Raw genomic sequence first — 11,307 nt, 5'->3', positions numbered from 1 at the left:
CCTGAGCCTGAAACCCCTCATCAGGCAGCAGGAAGGAGACAGCACACGTAATTACCCTGTTTTATCGGTGTGGAAGCTCTTTGCCATAAATTGCACGAGCCTTGCGCTGAGCCAAGAGAGGAGTCCCAGGAACAAAGCCCATTTACTACACTGGCAAAGCCATGGGGCCACCAGCCTGCTGCAGGTGGGGACACTGGTTGTGCTGGGGACACGTGCTGCATGAACCACGCTCAGGCTGCAGTAAACAAAGTGGGGCAATGCACAGCAGTTAAACCAGTGCTTTTTTGCTGTCCATATTGAAGACACTGACCTCTTTATGCTCTGCGCATCTCTTATTGAAAATAATGGAGCAGATTTCACCTTTGTAGCTTATTTCCAACGAGCCAGCCTCCGTGCCCCTAAATGAATGATAACAGCTGCTGTGCTGCTGTAACTCCCGTGCAGCAAAGCGTGTTGAAGCCTGTTAGCTCCTGTTTGTTCTCAGCACGGATCATTGCTTCTTCCACTGCTGCGGGAGCCAAAACCAAAAGGTGGGCTCTATGCAGAGGGCTTAATGGCTGCACTGACAGCAGTGGGAAGGAAGCTGCAGCCGCAGTGGGCACGAGATGCACTGCAGGGCACTGGGGATGCCAGCACTGACTCAGAATGGGTCTCAGGTACAAAGCCCCACATATCAGTGGTTTCCAGCCACAGCTGCATGAAGGCACAGTGAAAGCTCGCTATGCTTACTGCTCAGGTTGGCTCTGTGAAAGAGGGCTGCTTCGTCTCTTTTGTACCTCTGAGCCACTGTCAGCCTTAAGCCGAGGACATACAAGGCAAGAATTATTTTGAGCAACTTGAGGATGCTTTTTATTGCCTTTTTAAAGAAAAAGAACTTTCCAGAAGCAATCATCTTTTATTCTGCACATGGTCACATTCAATATCATGAGCACAGAGTGCACTTAGGCAAAGCAAGGGCAAGAATTCATGTAAAGAAAAAAAAAACCATGCTTTTTGTCCAGTCCTCCAATTAACTTTGCAGGCAATTTGTAACTGGGACTTCGTAAAAAATCCTGAGGCGCTTTTTATAAGTAAGATGGAAAGTGTTTTGTTATTTTTTTCATCTCACAGGACTTTTCCTTTTCTTTCTCTGCAGCAAAAGCAAACACGTCAATAAATAAGGAATGAATCTCTAAAAACTTTCTTCGAGTCAAAGGCAACCTGAAATTATACAGCCTAATTCCTTCTGAGCACTCCAGCCTGGCCGGTGCGTGCGTCATTCCCGGAGGCAAGTGCTGCATCTCCAAAGGACAGTCCATTAACCAGCACAAAAGCCCCTCTTTCTCTTTGACATATCGGATTAGATTGCACGTTGACTCAGTGTCCTCATCCCCTCTCAGCGTCAAGTCCTTTAATTCGGCTCTGATTGCTGGCACAAGCAGCAAAGTCCTCTGCAAACATCACTTTTCCTGCACATCTGAAGGCTGGCGATGCAAAAAAACAAATCCTGGATGGTCCGACTGTGAAATATTTTTTGCAGAAAAGGAGCTGCTGACTTCACTATTATCTCTGGGGCTCACTGTTCACTTCGGGATGAGTGTCGGTGGAGAGCAGCAACTCCCTTCCCCGCAGCCTCACCTGGCTCCTGGTGCATGGTGAGAGGACATTGGCAATTTCAGCAAGTCCTTCGAGCTGTCATGAGGGTTTTGTTACCGAGAGAAGAGCCAGATGTCATCTCCTCTGCAAGAAAAGCAAGTGTCATAAAAAGACACTTGAGCTGTTCTGGTTGTTGGCAGCAATCATGAATGTGTTGGGTAAGTTAGGTCGCAACAAGCATCAGGACGGGAACTTATTTTGTCTTTCAGACTGTTCAGCCTCCCTGTACCTGGGAGTCATTTGGAGAAGGCTTTAAACCTGGCACCAAAACAGCAGTGTCATTTCTAGGGGCAGGGAGGGGGTACAAAAAAAAAGGATTATCTGGATTAGCTGTCTGCTCGTGGAATTAGACAGGGCTTGAGAATTGAGTACATTTCATGACATGCAGGCCAGCACAGCACTCAGTCCATGGGACAGACACGGCTGGTGCCAGGCAGTATGGGACCGACTCTATGACAGCATGGCACAGGAATACAGAAACACACCTGGAAAAAATATTCCCCAGACCAGAGCTTTTCAGCCACTCAGTTCCCAAGAGAAGGAAAATGCTAATTCTTCTGGACAAGATCTGGTGGCCTCAGACCCCTCCTCCAGACATATCCACCCAAGCACATTTTCCCACTTCTCCTCTTCTATCAACAGTTACTTCACGGGCTTTGCTCTTCCCACATCCTTCTTTTTCTTTCTTTCTTTCATTTCTTTTTTCTTTTCTTTTCTTCTTTTTTTTTTTAATCTCCCATCTGTTAACACCTCTTTTATTATCCTGTGCACTTCTCAAGTCACTGACTGCCATCCACATTCCCTTCCACCGTACATCTGCTGTCGTTTGCAGTTTGGACATATTTTCAGATGCCCGTTTGAAGGCTGCCTTAAAACCTTAATCACATCTGTTTCTCCCAGCCTGAGATAATTGGGTGTTAGAGACTGCTTCTTTTGCTTATTTTTAGAAGAAGGCATGGCTCCTTTACAGGTGTTTCAGCGCGCTGGGGGAGGGAAGAGGAAAAAAGTCAATTATATGATCTGAAACTCTCCAGTGCTTCCCCAGCTCCCTGCCCTCCTGTGCAGAAATTGTTGGTGTGCTGAGGTGAGAGGAAGTGCCCCAGCAGCAGAAAGGTCCCGTTTCACCCGTCCCCAGGGTCCTTGTCCTCAGCTACAGCCAGGTCTCCACCACTTCTATTCTGCAAAGACAGAAGAGAAAATGCTCCAATCTAAGTAATTTTAAAAGAATGTAGCGATTATTTAGCAATCTTATGCAAATTAGGGTTTCCTCCGGTACACTTAGCTAATTATGTGGGATTTAAAACTGGAAACACCACACATTGCTCAACAGCCAGCATCCTGCCCAGTTGTTAATTCCTCTTGAAAAGAAGGATTTAAATAATGAAGAACCATTTGATGTGTCTTTGTGGGTGCGGAAAGAAAGGAAAAACCCACTTCAGATCATGGAAACTTGCTTTGTAGAGAAGCTTCAAACATTAGTTCAGTGATGGCTGTGGCAATGTCTCGCTGCTGGCCAGGGCCAACCACCATTTTCCTTTGGAGCTGTGACCATGGGACAAGAGGCCCTATTAACTACGTGCCTATTTACGAAAGAACTGAGCCAACAGGCTGCTTTGCTGCAAGTTACTCAGGGAATTTATTAGGGTCAAATCTCAGAACTAAATGCAGACTTCCTGAATCCCTCCAGGTTCTGTAGCAACCACCCTAGGAGCACTTGGGTCTGTAACTGGAAGCTGAGAGATGCCAGGAAGGCAGCAGAATGGCACCCACCAGCTGTAAATTCAGCTCAGAAGCACTGGCTTCTGAAATAACACACATGCAGCCATTTTTCAGAAACTATATTGACAGTAAGAGTTGCATGAATGCCAGTAAATCTGTCATTAGCAGTGTAAATTAGCAAGATTTTTTTTAATAACCATCAGAAAAAAAAAACAAAAAAAACTAATCTATATTTAGCAGAGGAAGAATATAATTACTTAAAGGAACCTCTTTGTTCTTCTGTGCTGTGTACAAAACAAAGCCAGAATGTAAAAAGGGCACGGGTAAAACAGCCCTAATGAAAATTGCTTTGAACATAACACTCCTCCTGTAGTGGTGGAGGGCAGGGGTGTAAAAGAGATGAGAGCTGGGTGGGGAATAAAGCACACTACCCGTTTTCCACAAAAAGCACTGATTCCTAGGATCAATCTCAAGGGCTTGGGCTGGGCTCCCACACCTAGAAAGCTGCTCTCAGTTTGTTAGTGTACACAAATTCACCAGCAGCTCTAGAAATATTTGTACAGGGTAGTGGAAAGGAGTGGGTGGATTTCTCCATTAAGCCACTCGCCTGTAATTTCTTGTGGAAAATTGTGTATCGCTTCAATTCTACCGAGACACATTGAAAGAAAACGTGAAGGTCATCAGAGCAGTCATTAACATTGCACACGTGTGCAGATGACGACGACAGCAGGTTGTCACTCACCAAGAGCTGCCAGGGTCCTGAGCACGCACACACACACAAGCTGCTGCGAGTGCTGGCACTGGGCGTGAGGGTTTTGTCTGGGAGGAGAGAGGAAAACAAAGCTTTGCTTTGGATCTGATAAATGGGTCTCTCCTGAGTGCTCTGGGAAGATCTGCAAGGGAAAAAAAATGACAGTCCTGCATGTACATGAATTATGTATCAGGAGCATTTGGAGGGCTGGGGCTTTGTTGGGAGGCAATAATTTTCAGGAGAATAGGAAGAGGGAGGCAGTATGTTTGTGAAGACTGTACTAATGGTATAATTCGTGATGGAAATCGTCATAAATGCCTGCTTCCTTGTTTGTATCTGTTCACACTTTGACTGCTCACTTTTCCCTGTTCCTGCCCAATCCCGCTGCTCCTGTAGCTCCTCCCTATCCCTACATCCCCATCCACGTTCTCCAGCTGTCCTGTTGAAAATTTTTCCCTCCTCTCAGTCTCTTTTTGACTTCACTCAGATGCTCCAAGGCATTTTGTTAAGCGCAGGATTTTCCCTTAAGGGAGGTAACAGGACTAGCCCATTGCCAGGGCTGTTTGATCAACAGAAGCCAAACAACGGAGCCAGGAGCAGAGCTGTGTGACTCATATTCCTTGCTCAACAGCTGCCTCAAACACGGTGCTGTTTCCCTGGTCTTACCCTCCAGATCTTAGGACTAGTACTTCCCAAGACTGGCCTTCTGGTAGCTAACAGGCTCCTCACAACTTTCATGTCTGCAAAAGCAGACTGTCGCTACTCTCATTGCTGCACTGCAGCTGGGGACTCTGCTGACAGCAATAACAGAACAAAGTGCCAGATTTCAGCTCCACTCACCAGGTACCTACCAAGAAGGCAGAGACCCCATCACTCAATCCATCTGCTACTGCTTCCACTCTGCCTTGCAGGAGAAAGCACTGGAAAAGCTACTGTGATGTGTGGTAATAGTCAATGAGTAGCTCAGAGTGGAAAGAAAACTGCACGCTAAGAACCCAGCACACTGATCATCAAGTTCATTGCTGGTTTAAGAGAGCACAGATTGAACAGAATAAACAAATTGTGCCAGCTGCAAAACTTCTGGCAGATGGAGCAGGAAAAAAGCAGCCTAGGATGCTGGAATGATCTTCACCTCTTCTGAGGGAGGTATTTCTACAGTGAATATATTTAAGAGATGAAAAAAAAATCTCATGCAAAGATGATCCTGCTTCTTTTTCAATGTTTCTCTGAAATAATTATTTCAAACACAGCAGCTCTTGAGAAGATCAATGGCTAGCATTATAAAAATATCTCAGCACAGACAGATCACTGCTGAAGAAAGAATTATTACTAAGGTTCAACTTTACGTTTTGGTATTAAATAGAGAATATTTACAGCCCAGAAAACTACATGTTTCAAGATCTGAGATGTCATTTTTAGCTATGCATTAATCTTTTAGGTTCACATCAACCACCATCATCCATTAAGTCAACAGTTATTTTTCCTACCTACCTCCGAGATGCCCTGAATGAATCCATCAGTCATGTAAGTCTTCAGTTCTGCTGCTGCTGGAAAGAAGAAAAAAAACACGTGGCAGAAGCCAGGCAAGAAAAGTTTCTTCATAACTCATCACTGAGCCACTTTTTAAAAAATGGGTACAAAACACCTCTTATCTACATGAAGATATTTAAGACGTAAATCAAAGAAAATTGCTATGCCAGATTATGGGCATTTGCTGTGAGATTCTAAGACACAAGTATTTAATCTATTTAAAATTAATTCCAAAGTCAATTTTAATGTTGCCGTGCAACTGAAACTGCAGGCTCTAGCAAAGGTGGAAGAGGATGCAGTTAAAAAAAAGGTAGAGGTCCTGTAGAACATCTCTGGTACTCATAACCCTCAATCCATCTCCACACCATTGGAAATGAATTTCACATCAAGTACGGGTGCATGCATGGAGTCAGAGCATCACACCTGTAGAACAGAGGCGCAGACATCTCCCTGTAGTTACTGCTGCCATTACAGTGTGGCCTCCAGAAGATTTTAGTCTTGTTACACGGTACATACAACAAATGTACGAAGTACATTTCTTTGAGCAGCAGCCTCCAATCATGCAGTGTCACCTCTGCACTCCCTGCAGGGCTCAGCCTGAGCTTCTCCTTCTTGTCACCTCGGGGCTACAATGAAAGGTCTCCCCATCAGCACAGTACCCTTCAACCCAGGTTACGTGTCACTTGAGCAAAGCAAACAACCAATGATCTTAATTTTTCTGATGTCGAATTGGGCCGTAGAAGCCTAATATGATCAGAATGAAATCACACCAGTAGGCAGCAGCAGAGCTGGGATCAGAGCACACTCCCACCAACCTGATGCTCTGCCCACACCCAGTCCTGCCCTACTTTTAGACAGTTCCAATTTCCAGATTCATTTTCTCTCTCAGATCTGCTTGTCATGTTGTTAGGATGTTGCAGGGAATAATGCTCCAATCTCCTGTTTTGGGAACACGTAAGCTAAGAGGATAGTGACAGGTGAGAGGTACAATTCACAAATAGCTATTAATTATCAAAGCCTTCTGAAAATATTTATCTTAATAAATTAACAGGTAGAAAGCTCAGTGCAATTAGCAGGAGAGTCCACAGCCTGATGCTGTGCAGTTGGCCCAACTTTAATTAGTTAAATGGCCACATGTTTGCAGGAATCTTGACAACCAAAGGCAGCAGCTAATAACAATCACAGTGCTAAGCTAAATTGTGTATACATAGAAATTGTAATAAACTAAAACTGAAGCTATAATGCAACCTCTCAAGAATATTTCCTGCAGATATCCTTAACTCTTTTATGCCCAAGGCCTCACACACAAGCCTCACACAAAGTGCTCTGTTTCCCACAAGACAGCTGAGAGATTTTTCCATCCCTTTGGTGAGGGTGAACATTTTATCAGCTCTACTCAAAAGGAAAAGCTGATTGCTTTCTGTGCTGGCAGCAGCTACCTCCCCACTTCCCACTCAGTGCAGCATTCCATCAGCTTCAGACCCACTGGTAACAAAGAACGTTTTGCAGTGAGGAATCAGTCTGTTATGATCTATATTGATAGGGAGAAAGGGACAGACAGACCAGCACTGTGCTAGAAATTAGCTGCTTTACTGTATTTCTTTTGTCCCTTTTGAGTTTTCATGGGTTCCTGTAAGCACTGTGAGGTCTCACCATCCTGACAGTCCAATTAAAAGAAAAGTTAGATTTGAAGATGCAGTGTTTTAATACAAGCACTGTTTACAGCATTTTTCCTCATTATTTCATTACATCAACAGTTGGCAGAATAAAATCCATTTTATCTGATTTGTTGTTCATTGGCCTGACTTCCATTTGCAGACTGCTGAATTTTTGGAAAGGAACATTTTTACATCGCAGCAACAGCATTTCATTTTCCTCATAAAGGCAGGTTTTCTGATAGCTGCAGTTACAGCCACACAGTTGAACCAAGCTCTTAGGTATTTCAAGATTTAGCTCTTATCCCTTCCTCCCCTCTTAAATGTATTAAAATCTCCTGAACCTTTTGGTTATCAGCAATGGTTTCTCAAATGGCCCTGAGTTCTACCAGCCATGTAAGAGCTTAGCACTGTGGGAACCAGCAGAAGGTGAGACCCCACACAGTGCAGCACAGCCATGCATGCATCCCTTCCTCTTAGCCCCATGGCAGCCAGAGGCCCAGCCACCACCAGCTCTTTTTAAGTTATTTTTATACCACTTGGGCTGTAAAATAGGGAATAATTCCCTCTTTTCACAGTGTTATCTGAAGCCATGCCTAATAAACCCACACACGTGACTCAAATTACGCTGCCCACCAGCAAACAGCAGCCTCTTTCCATAACATGGCATAAGTCGACGTGCTGCTCATCCGGAATGCTTTTCAGATTGCTCAGCTATGCAGTCAGAACTAAAATACCCGTCTGAGAAGGTGGGGAAAAGCAAGAGATCGGCATGCCATTTTTATTTACTGGCAGATCATTCACAGCCCAGGCCTGTGCAGTATGAACAAAGGCAGGATTTGGAAGGCTTTTTACAAGCAGCCCATTCTACAAAGATCACACGTTTTCAGGGAGGTTCTACAAAACCTCCTCACTGCAAATTTCTGTCTAGGCAATGGAAATGGTACTGAAAGCTTTTTCTAACAGAGCAAGCAAGAGTTCAGCTGAACTCAAACTATTTGATTTGGATAGAAAAAGTAACCGTATAAGAAACAGCTTTCTATTACCTGTTCTTAAGGTAATACTTAATTTACAGAAGATGGCTGAGAAGCTGCTTTTGTACTGCTGACAATGCCACAATGAAATCAGTGACTCCATAGTGACTTAAAAGAAATTGCAGCTAGATTGTACTTTGTTGTATCTTTTATTAAGGCGTAAAACTCATTACCAGTGAAGGGATAAAAGGAGAAGAAGTTTGGTCTTGAAAATTCCAGTATTAAGATGATGAGGCCTCAGAAAAATGAGGCTTGAATGGGTTGTGAAGTTCAGAGTTGGAATAGGTTTAAGGTGTTTGTCAGAAACACAGACATGTGGCATGCCACTGCTGCTTTGGGGTCATCAACACATTTGGCCTGATGACCAGAAAAATGTCATTCCTTCCAGCATGAGACAGGCACTTTCAGGAAGCCCAGGATGAAGCTGATCCAAATGCATCGCTAGGCAAATGGAAAACAGGCGAAAGGGGGAAAAAAAACCCACGTTTATAAGCATGTGAGGACTGGACATTGTCAACCAGGTTTGCAAAATGCAGAGTCCTACTCCCAAACATATTCCTAACTTTCTTAAATCATAACTTCTACTCCGGCCTTGGAGGATTGTCAAAAAGCAGCAGCAAGTGATTCTGAAGGTCAGTAGCTCGACCATTCTGTACAGCAAGCAGCTGACCGCATGCATACTGCCTGCTGCCTTACTCTTCAGGTTCTTTGGCATAGGACTTAATACTCAGGAAATTGTCACTGTCACAATAGAACAACAGGTTCTCAAAAAACCATTATAAGGCCATTAGAATCATTAGGTTGTCAGAACTGATACCTCTTTGCCAGCTAAACATCACCAGACAAATGCCATCAGATCTGCCAGCACTGCTCACTCTTTTTACAGTATTGTCTTAAATTCAACATGGAATATCAATACTCGTCCATTTTGCATCCTTATCTATGATGCCTGAAAATAGAAATAGCTTTAGGATAGGATAAAATATGTGTTTAATTTTTGCCAAGTGTGATACCACTGAAGTCATTAGCCAATATTGGTTCCAACAGGAGATTATGAGCAGCAGGACTTGAACAGGCTCCCTTCACAGGATTAATAGATACATGCCTCATGATGCCTTTGTGTGCAGTGACAGCTTGAGGCTGTCAATTTCTGCCATTTCCTGATTAAAAGCCATCAGATAAGCTTACAGCTATTCAAGAAGCATGAACAGAGGATGCAGTTGAGGACAAATAGCTACATGATGTATGAAGACTTAAAGCATAGGAAGTTTTTGGCAATGAGATGTGCGGGTTCACAGAACATTTTAATTGGATCACATTCTAAGAATGTGCCAATATCCTGCTATTAGAACTCTCAGATTACATAGCATATTATCATTTTTAAAAAGTATCCTTTTTTGAAGGGAAGGGAGTTCAATGAAGGCTGCTTTAGTATACTGGCTTTTTTTCAGCCACTGAGACAATCTCTATTGCCTATTGTAGTAAGACAGAGATCATTCACCTTTGGAGTTAATATTCCTCTGTAAAGCTATTACAAAGACACACAGGACAGCTTCCCTTGAAACAGACAGACTGCAGGGCAAGGCAGTCATTTCAATCCTGATTAAGATAGCCAGTCTTTGATTGCTAGAAGAGAATCACAGAACAGCTGAGGTTGGAAGAGATATCTGGAAATCATTTCACCCGAGCCCTCAGCTCAAAGCAGGGTGAGCTGGAGCAGAGTGCTCACAACTGTGTGCAGATAGGTACTAACCATCTGCATGGATGAAGAGGACAGCAGCCAGAGAATTAGACCAGAGCAGAGGACCACAGCAACAAGATCCATTGCCTTGCACAGGCATGACTGGGAAAATGGATGTACCCACAGCCTGTGTAGCAGGAACTGAAAGGCCAGGGCTGAGCTGAAATAGAGCCTCTGGTCAGAGGATGTGGGTGAATGGACCATGCTGAGCCATTAAGGTCTATTACTACATTCAGGGCCCTGACAGGGGGAACACAAATGAAATAGAAATATATTCCCACTGATAGATTGCAGCACTGCTCACAGGAACAGTATGAATGCAAACAGATAAGGGGCCTGCACAAAAGAATAATGATCATCTATTCTTTGCTGAGAAAACCATTAACCTACAAACTTAAACACCTTCACTATTCATGATTCAACAGAGTAAACTGGTGGCTTCTTATTATGCAAATACATGAAATGCTTTGTTCTGGAAATATAAAACAAAACAATAGATTGGAGCATCTATAAAGAACTTTTATTCCTCTGTATGTCATTATTATATCAGACTTACATGTCACATATCTTCCCCACCATAACAAACCAAGGGAATTAAGAGGCTTCCCTCTGGTGATTCTGCACCTCTTAATAGCTGCCTGTTCACTATGTTGATAATCCACTGGGAGAAGGTTTCTAGGTGCAGACGAGTTGCTACAGGTTTCTAACCCCTCTTGCAACATATGCAGCTTGCTGTAAATGGACTGTAATGCTGCTGTAACACAGGCTTCTCCCACTTCCCAACCTTTCTTTAAATGCAACATGTGATTTTGATAAAAGTCTGTTAATCATTGCACTTGGTGATTCATAACCATTATGCACAAGGTAGGGCACTCAGAGACCTGTGGACATTGCAATTCTGATTATTTCAATAGCTTAATGCTGAAATATCTTTTAAGCTTACTCAGGCTAGAAAAATACTTATCTTTTCAGCAGTCATCCTTGGAAAATGAATTAAAACATTAAAGCTTCAGAAAGAAGGAACAGCCGTTACTTTTTCCTTCCTGGTAAAGCCAAACCCTCTGTCCTGTTTCTTAATCGCAGTTAAAGGTTAGTTTTCTTCAAGCTTTGCCATATCTGTAAGAAAAAAAAAAAAAAGCTGTTATACAAATGAGGGCTTAAGAGACATTCCCACAGTCACCAAGGCTACCACCTTCTAATAAATAAAGCTGCACAGACATCCTAGGATTGCATTTTAACAAG

At 43.3% G+C, this 11,307-nt stretch overlaps 1 protein-coding gene across 14 annotated transcripts in view; it reads right to left on the bottom strand.

Annotated features, from left to right (window-relative positions):
• Nucleotides 1–825: 825 nt before the first annotated feature.
• The window catches only part of LOC122165499 (splicing factor SWAP), a 52,522-nt gene continuing 42,040 nt past the window's right edge, over nucleotides 826–11,307 (bottom strand). For 6 of the 14 annotated variants that reach the window (XM_042828501.1, XM_042828511.1, XM_042828512.1 and 3 more), the window contains 2 exons: nucleotides 4,097–11,181; nucleotides 826–2,813 (listed from right to left, as the gene is read on the bottom strand). The gene's annotated coding sequence lies outside the window, so the exon portion shown is untranslated. The remainder of the gene's footprint in view (nucleotides 2,814–4,096; nucleotides 11,182–11,307) is intronic. The other 8 variants (XM_042828503.1, XM_042828508.1, XM_042828506.1 and 5 more) reach the window with 8 other exon arrangements.

The sequence above is a fragment of the Centrocercus urophasianus genome, unplaced genomic scaffold (genome assembly GCF_019232065.1).
Source record: "Centrocercus urophasianus isolate 14NV4802_14NV808 unplaced genomic scaffold, USGS_Curo_1.0 seq_30, whole genome shotgun sequence".
Lineage (NCBI taxonomy): Eukaryota > Metazoa > Chordata > Aves > Galliformes > Phasianidae > Centrocercus > Centrocercus urophasianus.
Note: the sequence above shows the minus strand (reverse complement) of the source record. Positions and strands in the feature narration are given on the sequence as shown.